The following is a 5,288-nucleotide window of genomic DNA, read 5'->3' on the forward strand; positions in this document are numbered from 1 at the left end:
AGAATATAATAATGTAATGTCGCGTTCTGAAACTCAACAAAAGTGATATCGCGGACCCGAGTAAATTGAACAGTCACAAAATTTAATATATCATTAGTTATTTGGTTGGCTTCACGATATTATTTCTTTTGTTTTACTTTAAAATGCATGTTTTCGTTATGGACAATTTTTGAGTTACTTTTGCATATCTATACTTATAATAAATCTGTAGAGAGGTCAATTCTGTACATGAAATATATTTCCAAAATAACTGGGGTGATTAGGGATCGATACTGATGCCAAAATGCAATTAGTAAAATTTTTGTCTGTCTGTCTGTATAACCGTTATAGAAACAAAAACTACTCGACGGATTTTAACTTAACGTGGTACAATTATTTTTCATACTCCTGAGCTGGTTATAGTATACTTTTCATCACGCTACAATTAATAGGAGCATAGCAGTGATGGAAAATGTTGGGAAAACGGGAGAAGTTACTCCATTTTTAAGCTTCCGTCATTTCGTGTGCAACCTTAATGGTTAAAAGTTCCTTCGATTTCACCAGGATCCCATCATCAGACCCTGACCGGACAATCGGACCACCTGCATACCACCATAAATTAAAAAAACATCCCGACAAATTGAGCACCTTCTCCATTTTTGAAACCCGAAATCCACGCGGGCGAAGCTGCGGGCGGAAGCTAGTATAATATATAATGGCCATACTGACTCACGTAATTACATCATGTTCCTGCGTATTTATATCCGGTTCCAACGGGCCGGCATAATTGTGTCAGTCAAGGGGTAATCATCTGTCGTCAGTCGACATTCTATTGACTCTACTTCACTTACCATCAGGTGGAATTGGGTCACTTTGTATAAAAAAAATGTTCTTTCATTGTTTAGGTTTTCACATTTTGCCTCAAAGTGTAAAAGCCTTATTAACGAATCATTTCATCTTTAAGTAGGATCTTAAGTAAAACTTAAGTTTGCATTTAAAACCTTGTTCTCAGCTAAGTCGAAGTAGTTTAATAATCAAAATCCGTCATGAAATGCTATAACGAGTTATCATTTGAGATGTTGTTGAAATCTTTTTATTAAAAGGACGAAGATGATTGTTGATTGATAGAATGATAAAACTAGCTGACTTTAATTTGACAGCGTCTTAGCTGATATAATACTTCAGAGCAAAACCGAGTTCCACCTACGGTCCACAGTGACAGAATCAACAAAAAAATTTTAGGCCGCCTCAACACGTAACATTTTTACCTCCTTAAATGGATAATTATTGCGCTGCAACCCATCATTTGGAAAAAGGTAGACACTCCTCGAGTCCGTTTAAAACCGGCCTATAATTAAAGGAGCAAGTTATTAAACGGGTTGTAAACACAAAAAGTGATATGGGTCGTGTTTCGCGTACAGTTCGGAAATTCAATGTGTATTTGAGCATTTTCTTGCATTTCTGTTTCGCTAATTTCGACTTGATTGAGTTACTAGCTGGTTCATTAATTTATAATAATATAACAATAATTCTATGTTGTTTTGAACGCGCTCATCTCAGCAACTACGAAACTGATTTTCATTTTTTTTTTCAATTATAGGAAGCTATAATTCTTGACTGCTATAGACTGTTTTGGTCCTTGAAAAGCTTTTCACGCGAGCGGAGTTGCAGACAAAAACTAGTATAGTTTATAAGTATTTCACAGTAAGTAAGAGCCAGAGAGAAACTTTTTCGCCATAATTGGAGCCAATTTACCTTCAATTTAAAAAAACAAAGATACCATGCTTGTAAGTAAAAAAAACAAATATAGTTACATGACTTGCAAAAAAGTTTTATCTGTATTTGTATCACAAAGAAATAAATGTCTTGAATTTCAATATGTTAAATTGTAGCTCGATTGTGAAGCTATTTCATATTAAAAATCCTCAACAGAGTCTATAAGTACGGAAAAAATAACTAAATATTAGAATAATCCATCTTCATAATAATACAGGGTAATAAGTAGGTATACCTAACTAAAAATATAACCAGCGGGAAAATAACGAAATATAAAATTCACTGCCTAAAACTTCAACAGCAATTAAATCTCCAAAACTTGAGCTAAGACGAGGCTAGAAAAAAGAAAAGCCCTCGCTTATCTGTAGGTCTGCAGGCCATTTCGCTTACAATCAAGCGGTAGTTTGAAAAAAAAATAGCTCCTGAACATTGTACCTGTAAACTAATGCTTTTAGGTTCATCTTTAACCACTCATGTTTACTGCGAAGTAATGAGTATTTACGTCCTCTTACTTCTTGAGGACATACTTCTCCATTACCACTTGAAAAAGGACGTATTTACGCCTCTTTTAAAAAAGGAGATTTCGAAATAAAACCGACATTCGACCTCGGTTACGCAAGAACTAGAAATTGTTGCTAAGTTTTCACAACATATTTAATGATGGTAGTTCTCTCACATGTGAGTCCGCCTGGGTAGGTACCACCACAATGACTATATCTGCCGCCAAGCAGCAGTGTGTAGTCACTGTTGTGTTCGGATTTGAAGGACATTGTAGCCAGTGTAACTACTGGAGATAATAAGACTTCACATGTCATGTCTCAGGATGGCGAGCGCAGTGGAATACCAAACAATACTTTGTATTTCAAGGTGCTGGATGGTGTTTCTAATGTATATGGGCTGCCGTATCGCTTACTATCAGGCGAACCGTAAGCTATTCTCGTCATTCAACGCAATGAGAAAAAAACACCATATTGAATGCACACCTTGAAAAAAGCAAATTATTGAGATGAAGGTTGAATACGATCAGGCAATTTCAAAATCTGTCTCTTCATGTGATCGCTTACTACAACTCTAATTGCTGTAACAACTAAACTGTGATTTGCTATATTCGAATCTCAGTCTTGGTAATTAAGGTGTATTTTTATGTGATCACCATGGTAACTACACTACTTTTAAAACAATGTATTGTGTTTGTCATTCAACATTCAAATTATAAAAAGCCAATATATTTACAAGTTTCAAACAAATTTCACGGCGTCGGAACACGCTAAGACAGTCGATAACAAGACAGGCTTCTGTTCTATCTATATTGTTATTTATTTCCTCCACTGTCTATGCCACAAAGGACCTATCCACGGAAGCGTGAAATTTAATTTAATGAATTGTTTATTTTGTTATAAAAGAGGCCAATTTGCCGCAACGATGTCACGGTCCAGTAGTTTTACTGAAATTATGTTTAATGTTAATGTAATCATTTAATTAATGTAGGATATAGAATGTTGGATATGAAAAAGCGGCAGTAGCCTAGTTGAGAGTGGAAAGGACTGCCGAGACGAATGCCCACAGGTTCAAAACCCAAGGGTACGCACCTCTGACTTTTCTAAAGTTATATGTGTATTCTTTAGAATTATTCCTTGCTTTAAAAGTGATCAAGAACCTTTTTTTTTTTTTTTGGTTTCGCGGAGAAAGTCCCTTATTACTACCGCCCAGCCTTCGTGGGGGGCGACTGAGCGGTTATGCTGGGGTAACCATGCCTTACGGCCCAGCGTTGAGCCGCCCGGATTTGATGGTGACCTTCGGCGACCGCCGGGCCGAGTCCCTAACCCTATATACAACTTAACCTATGCACGGCCTACAAGCTAAAACTTCGCGGTGGCCCTCTTCGGCGCATTAGGACGGCCGCGGGCTTCCTCTGACGTTGAAGTGTCTAGTCTGCGACCGCAGCTTTTCCTGCAAGGGTGCCGCGCCTTGCGCCCGTCCCTATGGGGTATTGCGCACCGAAGGACGCCGGGGTCAACCGAAAGATGTGCAAAATGCACAAAAATGCACTAGGGCGGACAGCCCCTGCTGCCCGCCGACGACCCCTCGTGGCCCCTATTAGTCGCCTCTTACGACAGGCAGAGGATACCGTGGTGGAATTCTCCAAACGCCCCCATTCCACAGGCGGGAGACGCCGGTCAGTCGTCCACCCGGCGCCTCCTTCGTCTCCTCTGACGGCGGGAGGGATCGGCCCGTTCCCGATCCCTCTCGGCACTCTCCTTCTGCGAGAGGACCACCTCGCAGAAGTGGGCCACCGCACGCCAGCGTCCCGACTGCCGACCATGGAAGCGACCACGGCCGGCAGCGAGAGATCTCCTCCGACGACTGAAACGAGAGCGCTGCGCTCCTCGTCCCAGGCTGGGCAGGACTCAACGTGTGTTGGCCGTATCCTGCGGGCAGTTGTCACAATGGTGACACACGGCGCTTACTTCTTTCGTACTATTTCACACAGGTACTCACCGAAGCAACCATGCCCGGTGAGCACCTGCGTCAGGCGAAATGTCGCCACGCCGTGGCGCCTGTCCAGCCACTGTGCAAAGACAGGACGCACTGCCGCGACGGCCCTAAGCCCCGCTGACGGGTCCTCCAGCCTGAAACGCCACTGCACGGCGGCTCGCCGTAAGGAGGCCCCTTTGGCCTCCACCTCCTTCAGCCGGACGCTGCCCGTTCCTGAACGCCTCCCTCCAGTGGAAAGTGTCAGAGAGAGATTTGGCGTCCAGATCCCAGGGCAGGAATCCGGCCAAAACACAAGCCGCCTCGTACGAGACCGTGCGGTACGCCCGTATGGCCCGCTGCGCAACGATCCGTTGCGGGCCCCGCAGGAGGGCGACAGAACGCCGCCCCAGGGCGTCAGCCCAGACCGGGCTGCCGTACAGTGCCATGGACCGCACAACCCCGTGGAAAAGTGATCAAGAACCTACATACTTGAGAAGTTCTAAGGAATTTTGAGAGTATGTAAAGTAAGGCCTAAACCTTCTCAGTAGTACAGAATGCCCGTGCCCAGCAGTCGGACATATAATACGGGGCTGATATTATAATTATTATACAGAATGTAGGTAATAGTGGATACTTCTGTACCCAACTGAGGCTAAAAATATTTATTGTTTTGGTATTTACTTTTGACATGAGATTTAATTCAATAAAGTAGCAATTATTGTAAAAAATAACGCCGAGATTAAAAACTTTTCTACTGTTTTATTATATGGTTGAGGAGTTGAACTCGAGAACGCTTTCATCCTTTAGTCATGGAGGATATCGAAATCTGTATCGCATGTCAGACAATTATGTAATCTAGTAATATTAGGTACAAACTGACTGTGCATGACATGTCGCGGACACTTGTAACTTGTCAAGTTGTACTCAATATATAATAATATATAGGTACTCGGCGGCGATAGCTTAGTTGGGTTTGGGACGGACTGCCAAGATGAATGTCCGCAGGTTCAAATCCCAAAGGCACACTCCTCTGACTTTTCTAAAAAAATCATGTGTGT

Source organism: Manduca sexta, unplaced genomic scaffold, assembly GCF_014839805.1.
Source record: "Manduca sexta isolate Smith_Timp_Sample1 unplaced genomic scaffold, JHU_Msex_v1.0 HiC_scaffold_1401, whole genome shotgun sequence".
Classification (NCBI taxonomy): Eukaryota; Metazoa; Arthropoda; class Insecta; order Lepidoptera; family Sphingidae; genus Manduca; species Manduca sexta.